This window comes from Saccopteryx leptura, chromosome 1 (assembly GCF_036850995.1).
Source record: "Saccopteryx leptura isolate mSacLep1 chromosome 1, mSacLep1_pri_phased_curated, whole genome shotgun sequence".
NCBI lineage: Eukaryota > Metazoa > Chordata > Mammalia > Chiroptera > Emballonuridae > Saccopteryx > Saccopteryx leptura.
The window spans coordinates 127,827,651-127,842,270 of NC_089503.1; the positions used below are offsets into that span (position 1 = coordinate 127,827,651).

General features: G+C 41.9%; 1 protein-coding gene across 3 annotated transcripts in view; it reads right to left on the reverse strand.

Annotated features, from left to right (window-relative positions):
• Positions 1-14,620, reverse strand: part of ADCY2 (adenylate cyclase 2) — a 412,700-nt gene that overhangs the window by 190,547 nt on the left and 207,533 nt on the right. The gene's annotated exons all lie outside the window — the stretch shown is intronic.

The window sequence follows — 14,620 nt, forward strand, 5'->3', positions numbered from 1 at the left end:
GATATTTTTAAACACCTGCTCAGATAAGGGCCTAATATCCAAAATATACAAAGAACTCATAAAACTCAATGACAAACAAACAAATAATCCAATAAAAAAATGGGAAGAGGATATGAACAGACACTTCTCCCAGGAAGAAATACAGATGGCCAACAGATATATGAAAAGATGCTCATCTTCTTTAGTTATTAGAGAAATGCAAATCAAAACTGCCATGAGATACCACCTCACACCTGTTAGATTAGCTATTATTAACAAGACAGGTAATAGCAAATGTTGGAGAGGTTGTGGAGAAAAAGGAACCCTCATCCACTGTTGGTGGGAATGTAAAGTAGTACAACCATTATGGAAGAAAGTATGGTGGTTCCTCAAAAAACTGAAAATAGAACTACCTTATGACCCAGCAATCCCTCTACTGGGTATATACCCCAAAAACTCAGAAACATTGACTTGTAAAGACACATGCAGCCCCATGTTCATTGCAGCATTGTTCACAGTGGCCAGGACATGGAAACAACCAAAAAGCCCATCAATAGATGACTGGATAAAGAAGATGTGGCACATATACACCATGGAATACTACTCAGCCATAAGAAATGATGACATCGGATCATTTATAGCAAAATGGTGGGACCTTGACAACATTATACGGAGTGAAATAAGTAAATCAGAAAAAACCAGGAACTGCATTTTTCCATACATAGATGGGACATAAAAGTGAAACCAAGAGACATTGATAAGAGTGTGGTGGTTACGGGGGGGGAGGGAGGAGAGGGAGAGGGAAGGGGGAGGGGGAGGGGCACAGAGAGAACTAGATAGAGGGTGACAGGTCAATCTGACTTTGGGTGATGGGTATGCAACATAATTGAACTTTAAGATAACCTGGACATGTTGTCTTTGAATATATGTATCTTGATTTACTGATGTCACCCCATTAAAAATAAATAAAATAAAATAAAAAAAAAAAAAAAAAAAAAGTTAAAAGAATCTGTGTAGAACAATGAGAAAATTCGGGAGGTGTTTGCAAACCAGAATAATGGGCCATCGTATTATTCAATAGTTACAACAGACTTTTTGGAAAGAAAGCTAAAGCCAAACCATATATACTCTGAAGAAAATCCACTTTGAATACTGACTTTTCTACATAAAAATTTGTTAACAAGCTTTAGATTTATGTATCATTTAAATATCATGCTATTGTTATTAAATATATTTTCTTTTAAAATAAAAAAAAAAAAAAAAAAAAAAAAAGAAATACATGAGACTTGCTTGCAGCTTATACAGAGGTATTTGTCTCTGCAAAATAAACCAGATCGAAAGCATTAACAGTGTGGACCTTTAGAAGACACATCTCGGGGTAGCTATGGGTTTAACCTTCTGGGTTAAAGGTTTCTATGTGTCATGATCAATAGCGAGAACTTCCTCTCCAAACCCACTTGTCTTCCTGGGAGACAAGCAGCAGCAATCTAACCCATGAGCCCAGTTTCGGTCAAGGTCTCACCCTCCCGCCCAAACTGGCATATACAAAAGAGGTAAAAAGTCTCATGAAATGACAATTTATGAAGGTTTCCAGATGGTGGGCTTCACACACACTTTTTTAGCGTATATAGAAAATAAGAGAGAAAGCTCCAGCCCTCATTCGGGACCGTCATAATCACATTTTAAAACTCTCTAGTGATTCCAAGTCTAAATGTTATTTCTGTGATAAATTAACATGCTTCCTGATGGTGCGAAAAAGTATTTCACTCCAGGAATGAAACAGATCCATCCAAGGCTACTAGCATTCTAGAGAACATGCATAAGAAGTAAAAAACATTCACTTCCATTTTCTAACGGCTATATTACATAATAAACCAGCCCACTAAAGAAATCAAGAGTGAAATTATTAGTTGAGCAATCCAGAAGTACTAATTTTTAAGGACCATAATAAAAAGTGGGAATCTTAATTGACAATTAATGAAGTTCTTTTTTTATAGTATGTGTAAATCAGGCATTAACCAATTAGAGAGGAAGTTACTCTCTCAATGAATTTTAACTATTTTAATGTCTTTATGATTTGACTAGACCATTTGTGATATTAAATTAAATAGAAGCAGCAGAAAAGTTGATTGCATGTTTAAAAGACTGGGTAGTCTGTGAAATTATCTTTACACTGAAAAGACAAGGTTAGCAGATCCAGAGTTTCCCACAGTCTGGGGTCTTGATGGTTGTGTTTCTCCAATAGAACAATTGAAATGCTGCGCTTACTACAGGGAATAGTTTCACACTTCAAGAATGTCTATGGGCAATCACTGCACTGAAAGATGTTGATGGGAAAAAAAGAAACGTGCCAGGCATCAGAACCACATGGGAGTTGGAAGGAAGGAAGGAAACAGTTTGATTTTAGAATATTCATTTAGAAATTGCTTTTTATAGTTGAAATTTGACAAGAAAATTTCACCATTTGCAAGAACACTTGTTAATGTCTATGCATAAGAAAATCACACGACCTGGACCATGACTTTGATTAGTCGATTGTCACCAGGCAATAGGGGTTCCAGGCTCTATTTCATTCCCGACTTCCATGTCATCAATCTCTCCTTTGCTGTATCAGTCCCAGCAGCAAGTAAGTGCTCCTAAAGGAGCACTATCTTCCCTTCACACACATAACCCGTCCTCCTCCACTTCTCATTTTCACATTATAGCCAAACCTCAAAGGCTTGTCTACTTAAGCTCTTTCTATTTTTTGACCCTTGATTATCCATATCCCATTTCAAATTGGGGAGCAATCTCAAGATGCTATAGCAACTACTATTGTCAAGGCCACTGGTTACCTTTAATTTCTGCCAAACCCATCAACTTCTTTGTGCACTCACTACCACAACTTTTGGGCAACACCTTCAGCATCAGCTGGTCACTTTCTCCAGCTAAGCTACCTCCTGTGATTAAAATATTTTACTCTCCAGGCCTCTGTGTATGTCTCCTTCCTGTAAATCCTCACTTATTTCTTCCACGTGGGGTCATCTGTACACCTGGATACTTAAACATCATCTAAAAGAACTAATTTCTAAAGGATAGATCTTTAACCCATATCCTCCTTCTGAGGTCTGGACTTAGAGGAGCTGGCATCTCCACTTCAATATCTCACAGATTTATCTTACATGGAACTCTTTATATGTCCCACCCTTCTCTGTATATTCAACTTGACTTCATGCCTCACCTCCAACTCCACCCTTCCCCTTTGGGGGCCAGGCTCTCCAGGTTCAAGGCCATTGCCCACCTAGTCCACTTGATTGGTACATCCTTCTAATGGAAGTGCATACTTTAGGCTTTTGAAAATCAATGCTTTAAACCAGTGGTTCCCAACCCCCAGGCTGTGGACCGGTACCGGTCCATGGGCCATTTGGTACCAGTCCGCAGAGAAAGAATAAATAACTTACATTATTTCTGTTTTATTTATATTTAAGTCTGAACAATGTTTTATTTTTAAAAAATGACCAGATTCCCTTTGTTACATCCATCTAAGACTCACTCTTGATGCTTGTCTTGGTCACGTGATACATTTATCCATCCCACCCTAAAGGCTGGTCCGTGAAAATATTTTCTGACATTAAACTGGTCCATAGCCCAAAAAAGGTTGGGAACCACTGCTTTAAACAATGCATTTTAAGTGGGTGTCATCTCTCCCCTAAGAGGGCAAACACTGGTTATTGAGGAAAGCACAAAAAAAAAAAAAAAGAGAAGAAAGGAAGGGGAAAGAAGGAAGGAAGGAAGGAAGGAAGGAAGGAAGGAAGGAAGGAAGGAAGGAAGAGAGGGAGGGAGGGAGGGAGGGAGGGAAGAAGGAAGGAAGGAAGGAAGGAAGGAAGGAAGGAAGGAAGGAAGGAAGGAAGGAAGGAAGGAAGGAAGGAAGGAAGGAAGATATTAAATGCATAAAACACAAATATGTACACATCACATAAATAAATATGTAATAAAATTTCAGGGGAGTCAGTTAGAAAAAAAACAATCTAAAAAGTCCCCTTAGGGGAGTAGTAATGAAGATAGGTAGAAAAACATTACTTTAAACATTTAATCCCCAGACCACCTGTGCTGTCTCCATGCTCATGGGTGACCCTCAGGTATAGTGGTTTTTGCTTCTGAAAGAGAAGTTAAGACATAGTTTCATACAGCTATCTGGTCTTCCTGATAGTCTACTCCTCATGATAAGTCAAGCAGTCACTTTTGTTAGAACCAGTCAGCCTTGCAAGTCTGGTCAAGTTTGGATCACTGACAACATCGCACTTCAGAGCTCTCCTGATTGAGGGCCATTCCCTGCAGAGTGAACACGCCCAGACAGACAGACACTACCTGTGTGGACAGGCTTTCCCAGGGGACAGGTCTTCTGTCTGATTACATCATTCTTCAAATTAAGACCAATTTATTTATAACTCCACCAGCCACAGATTTAAATATACCCTTCCTAACCTGTTTGTCTTTCCTATTTGGTAATATACATATATTACACCCAATTCTGCATATGAACTTTGCCATCTTTTACAACTATAAAGCACTTAAACTATATAAAGCATCACCATCATATTTCATGCACAAACTGTGCTTTATTTAGAGAACCAAAGACTTATCTTTAAAAAGCATGCTGTAAATTTTAAGTGCTAAACAATACTCTTTCTGATTTGTTTTTAGCAATTGGAAAGATAAAACTTCATCACGGTTTTTCTCTCACAGAGCTCTCTGCACCATGGTTCTGAAACAGGCTGGGCATTAGAATCACCCGGTACTTTAAGAAGATAAGTGCCTGGAGCCCATTCCTGGAGAGTCAGTAGGTTATTATTTTCTTTTCACATAAATCTCCCCATGTGAGTATGTTGTGCACTATCATTAAAGAAACCAACTCAGATAAAAAGTGGATGACTAAACTTCAGTACTGCCAGAACACAGAATTCAGGTGGAGAAAAGAGCTGAGAATTTACTAAGGGACTGAGGTGGGCTTTGCTATTCAAATGAACAATGTGAGGTGTGGTGTAATTCTTTAAACCAAGAGAAAGACATGCTTCTACTCATTTAGGAGAGCTCTCACACTGGCAGGGGAGGCAGGTGAAGATTAAGCTGAGGCTGAGTGGTAGGGCCTGGGAAGGGGAAAGAGATAAAGAGAGATTAGTAAGGGACGAGCCAAGGCCGATCTCAGGTACTCCCATTTAAACCTCCAAACAGAATTTCTGACAACCAGCAATAAAAGACTAACCAAGACCAGAGGTAGGGACTGAAGGCATTGTTTACATAGGGTGACATCAATCCTAGGAAGGACGCGTTCCCTTGTAACTTCTTAAGGAATGTTCCTAAATTCACTTTCAGACTGATGGGGCTCTTACTTATCGTGTAAGCATACATTTAATTTTGAAAGCAAATAGAAAACATTTAGTAGTTTTTAATACAAATGGAGAATGGAAATCAGCAAGTTTAAACTAGTCAATAAATGAACATTCTGAAGTTATAACTCATTCTCTTGTGCCTTTGTTAGAGCAAGCTGGTGTCCTAAATCTGGATTTACAGATCTGATTAAGTTTGGATTAATACTAAGGGATCACACTTTAGAGCCTCCACATGGAGCCCTTGCTAATTAAAAAACAATGTTGTATTTAATGATCATTGACCAAATTTAGATTTAAATGTAAAACTGTGTCTTTCATAAATATTATTAAATTTTGCTTAATGGATTTATTTACTGATACACAGAAAATATTATCTACATGTTTTTTCTAGGTTTCTCTTTTGTTTTCACCCCACATCACTATTGGACATTGAACACAGGAGTATAGGAGAACACTATAACAGGGCCGTAGCAGAACCTATGATAGTAAAATACCCATGGGTACCCTCATGGACACAATGTATATCCTCTCTAAATAAGTGTTCTTCAGATTTAACAAGAGCTTAAAATGACTGCATTGGCGCTTTCTGGCAGTGGAAGTGGCCACAGTATCACATTCATTATTTTGTTTTTGAAGTTAAATTTAATGGAGTGACATTGATCAGAAAGAGTACATAGGTTTCATGAACATCTCTGTTGCGTTTGAACCCAAAGTCAACTCATTTCTGTCACTGTATATTTTTCCCTCTTTACTTCTCTCCCTCCTACTCCCTCCACCTAGTAACCATTTCATTCTTATCTATGTCCATGAGCCTCAGTTTTATCTGACACCTACTTATACAGCATCACATTCAAAACAACATGCACATGTATATTTAAAGGGAAAAGAGCCTGCAGTCTGGTACTTTACGTACTATGGAGTTCATTTCTGCCTTCTCAGTTAATAGCTACTCTTACCAGTCATGGCACCAAATGAGATGACAGCATTAGATTGCGAGGTGGGGACTTGTAGGGTCCGGGACAGTCTAGGTTACACAAGCACTTTAAGAGAGAGGCAAATGCTGATCACTCATCAAGACCTTTCCCAGCCCTTCTCCCCTGGTTGCTCCCACTACAAAGGGTGGAAATTCACACACTTGCTTTGCCAAGTTTTTATGTAACTAGGAGTGAAAGCAGATGTGAATGGAATTGGCTTCAGAAGAGGAAGAATCCCTGTGTCAGCATTAATTTCCTAATGAAAAGGAGCAGATGCAATTCATGGGAAACGTCCACTTTCCTGCTCATTCTGCTTGCTCTGAATGTGGGTGAAATGGCTGGACACTCAGCAGGCTCCATATGACCTGGAGAGAAAAGCCAGTGGACTCCTGGAAGCATCAGTCCTGACTGCATTCATCTGCTGGGCCTATGCCAGTAGCCTTCTACCTCTGGATGTCTTTTTACATGGGGCAGATAAATTTTAATTTTCTCCAGCCTCTGTAGTCTGGTTTACTGTCTCTTGCAGCCAAATGTGAGACTGGCTCGTCTGACTGGGGTATCCTGCAAACCCAGCCTTTCCTATGTGGTAGCATAAGCCTCTGTTACATGTAGTTTTCTGAGTGTATTTGGTATACAGCGAATGTATTAATTGAGATTACACAGAAAAGGGATGCATGGAATGTACCATAACTAGGCTGGCAAACCAATAAGAGAAGAAATTCAGGCCAACCTGAAGAATATTAACCTCTCTATGGAGACAATAATATCAGCAAAAATTTCAGTTGGAGAGGTGGACTGGGTTATGTGTGGGACCAACTAAAAGAGACTTCTAGAAAGTAGGCCTTAAGCTAGGGATTTAGGAGTGACGTTGCTCCGTGCGTGAAGGTCTGTAAATTTAGAGGAGGCAAATCCAGCCAAACTAGATAGACATCCTGGAGTGTAGCAGCTGGGAGGATTAAGAAAGAACATTAGGAAGGAACAGGAGACGTGTTCTTTCCCTCAAGGAACTGACTATATGTTGAGACGGTATAATAAACTCACAAAAGAAAAATGTCAAAGCAGATTTTGCTCTAGTATTTTTTTTTTTTTTTTTTTGATACTGGTGTGAATGGTATTGCCCTTTAAAAAAAAAAGAAGAAGAAAAAGATGTTCACTTAGAATCTGGGAATATGACTCTACTCAGAAAAAATGACAATTTTGCAGATGTAATTGGGTTAAGGATCAGAGATGAAATCATCCTGGATTAGGGTAAACCCTAAATCCAATGACAAGTATCCTTACGAGAAGAGAAGACGGGAAGTCGTGAGAAGACAGAGACTGAAATTGGAATCATGCAGACACAGACAAGGGTCACCTGGGGGAGGGGAGAAAGGGTTCCCCTCACCCCACGCTTTCGTGGGAGTGCTAAGGACACCTTGATGTTTGGTTCTGGCATTCTGAACTGTAAGAGAACAAAATCGAGTTTAAGTCACAGAGTTTGTAGAAACGTTATTACAGCAGTCCTGAGAAACTCACTCTCTGGTGCACTGTGTCATTGCTTCTGAGGAAGGATGAGGGGACTGGAAAGGAGGAAGGGAAGAAAAGAGGAAGAGCCTGCAACAGAGGAAAGCGGGCAATGAACGCTCTGGAAGAAAGGATGACGATGACGGCTGCTGGGGGGTTTTTCTGTTGGGTTATGGTGCTGCCCATCTCACTGGTTAAATGAATACTTCCCCTCAGCAGAAGGCTGTGCTGTGGAGAATATTCTTTATTCTCAAATCATAGACGAGACTTTCCTACGAGGCTTTCTTTTAAACATTATCATGACTGAAGGCAAGCATTTGGGACAGAGGAACTTTCAGAGTCTGTGCGTACATTATTTTCCTACATAAAGGTTAGCACCAGACATTCCGATTGTGCCTTTAATTGCAGCCTGCTCTGCACAGAGGCAGAAGAAATGTAAGGGTGATGGAATCATATTTTCTGAACTTCCTTCACAGTCACTATTTTACTTCTTTTTTTTTTTTCTTTTTTTCTTTTTTTTTTTTTTTTTTGTATTTTTCTGAAGCTGGAAACAGGGAGAGACAGTCAGACAGACTCCCACATGCGCCCGACCGGGATCCACCCAGCACGCCCACCAGGGGCGAAGCTCTGCCCACCAGGGGGCGATGCTCTGCCCCTCCAGGGCGTCACTCCGCCACGATCAGAGCCACTCCAGCGCCTGGGGCAGAGGCCAAGGAGCCATCCCCAGCGCCCGGGCCATCCTTGCTCCAATGGAGCCCCGGCTGCGGGAGGGGAAGAGAGAGACAGAGAGGAAGGAGGGGGGTGGGGTGGAGATGCAAATGGGCGCCTCTCCTATGTGCCCTGGCCGGGAATCGAACCCGGGCCCCCCGCACGCCAGGCCGATGCTCCACCACTGAGCCAACCGGCCAGGGCCACTATTTTACTTCTTAATTCATTATAGCGTTAGTTTAAATGAAACTACTAATAGCTTAATATTAAATTGATTTATAAAAAGCTCTGTTAAAAAAAATAAAAAAAAACTAGATCAGGAGCTGAGGGGACAGTGGGAACTGGGTTCTATGCAAAGGCTTCGACCACGTGGCTTCATTCTTCTCCTCGGGAAAGATGGGGTGGGAGCAGCTGTCCCAGATTCCAAATCCCTCATCACTTACTAAAAGCTTTCGGACCTGGCTTAGAGGCTGGCATGGTACCAACTTTATCTGTGATATTTATCTAAGATATTTCAATATTCATGGACATGACCCAAACAATGATTCTTGGACATTCAACCTCGGACCAGTGGCCTTCACTCCAATCACCATGGTGATAGCCTGAACTTTCTAATCATGTGAACCCACCCACCTCAGAAATCTCAGCCTCACTGCTTATTTCCCTTCTAGGTCCCTACAGTCTCACCCTGACACATCACAGCAGCTTCAGTCCTGACACTGCCTTTTCTGCTAATCTATCAGCCTCGCATCCCTTCTCTAGATAGCGGAGAACTTGCCACAGATGATTGGAACTTCTTCCTCTCCAGTCTCCTCATAGCCTCATCCTCTGTGTCCAGTCAGTCAGGAATCACCTATGGACACTATCAAGGATCCCTTAGGCTAAGTGCACAATTCTCCACAGATATAAGACAGAACCACTGCAAACACAAGCTCTCCAATCTCATCATGCCTTTGATGCCACCAGCATGTCATCCAAATACAGCTTAGTTCCACTTCCATCCCCTCCAAGATGCTCTCAAACCTTTTCCACTTTCTTCTTCAAAATTCCGTCAGTCAAATAAGTTTGTAAATATGATATATCTGTTTGTTCACTTATAGTTAGCATTGGGTGTGGGAGACAGGCTGTAAGCTGGCAAAGTCTTTATAGCCTAAGGCTTAGTTTTAAGACTAAGCCTTTCCTGTCCTTTTAATACTAAGATCTTTTCAAAACTAAGCTTTCCCCCACACCCTTGACTGTTGCATGATGTGGGGTGGTGCACTCTTATGAGGAATCCCATTTATGCCTCAGATAAGTGACTTTGTATCAGAGACTTCCTTATTTGTATATTGGCTTAAAGGTTTTGATTTCTACACTATAAAATCGGGCAGACCAGGAACACACACACATACTCTCTCTCTTTCTCTTTCTCTCTCTCTTTCTCTCAGTTCCTGAAATTAGCATTGCAAGGAGAAGCAGTCAAGATGGCAGAGTGCTGAAGGAGAAGCCAGTTTGTGCAGAGTTTGTACAGAAAGAAGGACATAGGGAACAGAGGTGAATAAGGCTGGTGAGGTAGAAACCTTTGATTCTAGGAAACTTGGGTGAGCCAGTGACTTTGGGAGCCCTAAATGGACAGGGAAGTGTTTTCCCACTGTGTGTATTTCTTGCCTGCTGAGTGCAAGCTAGGATTAAAGGTGATGGCCCACAGATCTTGGCTCCATTGTTTCGTTACCCAGGTGGCTGCGGCTACTGGCTGTATATTCCCACTCATCCTTTGCCTTTGTATTCTCAGTGACAGTTCTGTTTCTATTTCAAGGAGAAAAGTAAAGGCCTCCTTCAATCCCCCAACATACGACCTTGTATCTATAATTACATTCACAGCCACGTCTATGGGGTGTACTTCTCCAGTCCAAGCTGTCCCTTCAGTTCAAGAACAATGCTCCACCTTAATCTAAAGCCCCTTCTGGGACTCCCTCCAGAGCCCCATGGCAGCCAACATCCCTTAGGCCTCCTCTCGTTGATCTTGTCACTGAAGGGAATGCTTGCATTTCTCTAGCTTCTTCCCATTTCTTCCTTGTTTATCTCTATTGAGTTCCTTAAAAATAAGTGAGTCCCAAATTTGGGTGTGTGTGGAAGTTTTCTGGAGAAGCTTTCATGGAGCTGCTGACTCCACCCCGTGCAGACCAGCGAATCCAGTCTTCAGGACTGTGACATGGGAACTCGCTTTTGAACCAACCACCCCAGCCCTCTTTGTGATGCCTAGCATTGACAATCTAGTCTTCACTCTAACTGCCTTCTCATTCACAACAAAACAAGGTTCCTTTAAACACACAGTGGCATCCATGATGACTCCCTTCCCCAATTGCCAAAACCCAGGAGCATTCTTAAGTCTTTATATAACTTAATTTTTTGAGGTTTTGACACTTTTGGTTATACTTCCTATTTAGAAATATCTTTTTATACTGTCTGTAGGTCATATAAGTTTATAAATATCATGTATATGTTTGCTTGCTTATAGTTTGCATTGGGTGAGACTAAGCCTTTGTTTTAAGACTAAGCCTTTCCCACCTTTTTAATACTAATATCTTTTAAACATCCTTTATAATACTAAGATCTTAAAACTAAGCTTTTCCCCACACCCTTGACTGTTGCATGATGTGGGGTGGTGCACTCTTATGAGGAATCCCATTTATGCCTCAGATAAGTGGCTTTGTATCAAAGACTTCCTTATTTGTATATTGGCTTAAAGGCTTTCATTTCTACTATAAAATGAGGCAGATCGGGCGCGCTCTTGCTCAGATCCTGCCATCAGCATTGCAGAGGGGAGGCAGCCAAGATGGCAGGGTGCTGAAGGAGAAACCGGTTTGTGCAGAGTTTGTGCAGAGAGAAGGACATGGGGAACAGAGGTGAATAAGGCTGGTGAGCTAGAAACCTTTGATTCTAGGAAACTCGGATAAGTCATTGGCTTTGGGAGCCCTGAATGGAAAGGGAAGTGTTTTTCCACTGTGTATATTTTTTGCCCGCCAAGTGCAAGCTAGGATTAAAGGTAATGGCCCACCAGTTCTTGGCTCCATTTTTTCGTTACCGTCTGTCCGAATCAAATGCAGACCTTCATGGGCCAGGCAGCTGTGTTGGTGGCTGCAGCTACTGGCCTTACACTGTCCTTTACCAAAGATGCTCTATCCCAGACCATTCCTAAAGGCTCCTCTGCTCCCTGAGATCTTTACAATGTGATGCTCTTCAGGATCTCCCTTAATTCTTATAGACTCACTGCTCCTGAAAGAAAATAACTCTCAACTTGGGATGGTTGAGTGCAGGGGGCAGCAGGAGCAGTACTGGGACCCCTGATGGTCCGTAGATATTCACAACAGCTCTGAAACCTCCCAATTGCAAAGGGCCTCGGAGGCAGCAGCCTGGGGGCACCAACTTCTCAAAGAGGGTTCTGTGCAGTTTCCACCAGAAGCTGCCTGAACATTTGCTTTGACTCCAGCCCAAACCACAGCCCCAGCCTCACCCTGGCCCCTGCCTCCTCCTTCCTTGCCTTCAGGCAGACACCAGAAATAGCAGTTGGCAGAGAAAGGAAGGAACAGCAAAAGCCTAATTTTGTTTCCTTGCCATTCAGACAGTTTAAAAAAATGATCCAGATAGAGATTTCTGGGTTTTGCTCCTGGTACAGCTCTGACCTGATACAAGTTTTTTGAGCTTGGCTCTTAAGGGAGCTCAAAAAATTGCACACAGAGCTGCTTTTTCTCATTCATTTCGTTTCCCTCTACTTCACTCTCGTGGCCTATGTGAAACTGGTCTACATCGGCTGTATTATTTTTATGTAGTTCATCTTAATTCCTGTTTGAAATAAAGAGAGGACTGACTTTAAAATACTGACTCCAATTCACCAACTAAGTAGAGACCATAACCGCAGGGATACATCATCTTCATGATACTTAATTCTGTGAATACTAGTTAATAGTAACAACAATAACAAGAATAATAACAGCAGTGGCTGAAATCCAGTTGACGTATACACAGCACTTACACTGGGCCCAGCACTGTTTCATGTACAAGCTAGCTATTCATCCATTTAATCACTTTAATGCCTCCACTTTACAGATGGAAATGTGGGCTAAGAAAGGGGAGAAGACTTACCCCAGGGTTCTCTGGGAACCCAGGGCTCTGACTGCAGAGCTCACCAGCTCAGCCACTCTTATCTGCCACAGATGAGGAAATTGCAGAATGAATTTTCAGAAAAACATTTTAAGGTTTTTTTCTTGTTGCTCACATGTTCTCAAAGAACTAGTAGACAGTTATGTAAACCAATCACTCAGGTAATTGAGTCAGCGTTATTTTTATTTTTATTTTATTTTATTTTTGACAGAGACAGAGAGGCACAGAGAGAGGAACAGACAGGAAGGGAGAGAAATGAGAAGCATCAATTCTTTGTTGCAGCACCTTAGTTGTTCATTGATTGCTTTCTCATGTGTGCCTTGGCAGGGAGCTACAGCGAACTGAGTGACCCCTTGCTCAAACCAGGAACCTTGGGCTCAAGCTGGTGAGCCTTACTCAATCCAGTTGAGCCCGCACTCCAGCTGGCAACCTCAGGATTTCTAATCTGGGCCCTTCACATCCCAGTCAGATGCTCTATCCACTGTGCCACTGACTAGTCAGACACTAATTGTGTCATTAATAAGAGAACAAGGAAGCTACATATTAGCATGAACTTGGGAGTTTTGTGGTGACTTGGGTTCCAGTGTCCCACCGATAGGCTAAAACGAATGATAGGCCATTTGATTTTCATGGAAATATATCCCCTGGCAATGCTGTTAATTTGTGCTTAGGTTATCCATCTAAGAAAGGGATAAACAATTACTTTCTTTCTTTCTCTCTCTCTCTCTCTCTCTCTCTCTCTCTCTCTCTTTGACGAATAGACTGGAAAGGAAAGAGAAGAGAAGCATCAATTTTTTTCTTGGGGCACCTTACATGTTCATTGATTGCTTTCTCATATGTGCCTTGACCTGGGGGCTCTAACCATGTGGCTTGAGCCAATGACCCTTTGCTCAAGCCAGCAACCTTGGGCTCAAGCCAGCGACCATGGGGTCTGATGGGCAAATGAGGTTGTAAAATTTGTATTTTTTGAGTTTGCTCACTTTTAGTGTTAAAAAATGGCACTGGGCAGCACCAGATATGTGATCTGTGAAATTGTGAATTACCTTCCTGTTTGGGAAAGGCCATTGTCATGCTAATGTGTGCTGGAGGAGAGTTTTTCGCTCCAGAAAGTATTGAAAAGAGAAGAAAGGAAGCCATATTTTTGCAGAGTTTGTGCAGAGAGAAGGGAGAAGATATGAGGATGGGGACCAGAGCTGAGGGGCTTTTGTGAGCTCTGCTGAGACTGGTGGGGCCCTTGATTCTAGGAGAAACCGGAGAAGATTCTCTTGGTTTGGGAGAATTGTAAGAGAATGTGTCAGTGGCTTTGGGAGCCCTGAGTGAAAGGGAAGTGTTTTTCCCTGTGTGTGTTGCTCTTCGGCTGGTGCAAGACTTTAATAAAGGAATGGCCCAGCATTTTTTGGTTGCACTGTTTCTTTACCATCTGCCTGAATATAATGGAACCTGGATGCATGGCCATGATGGCCAGGGCTACTGGCCATACAGGGTCATGTCTGTGATCCCACGCTCAAGCTGGTGACCTCGGGGTTTCGAACCTGGATCCTCAGTGTTCCAGGCTGACACTCAATCCACTATGCCACTTCCTGGTCAGGCTAAACAATTACTTTCTACTTGCTTGTAACAGCAACTATGACATATAGCTTTCCAACCATGAAAAGGCTGGAAGGAAAAGAAAAATATACTGCTCACAAAAATTAGGATATATTTCAAAAATGAATATGAAGCTATACAATATCCCTTAATTTTTGTGAGCAGCACATATCAACTCCTCAGTCTGTAAATGATATGATGGCAGGATGACACCTACTGAGAAATTTCTAGAGATATATCCCACCCCACTGCCTCTCACTTGAACCCTGTAGAGGCAGGGTCCTTACCCTACCCCCATAGGAAAGGACACTTCCCAAACAGGACAGGGTCCTTTCAGAAACATCCTGCTGGGGAGGCCTC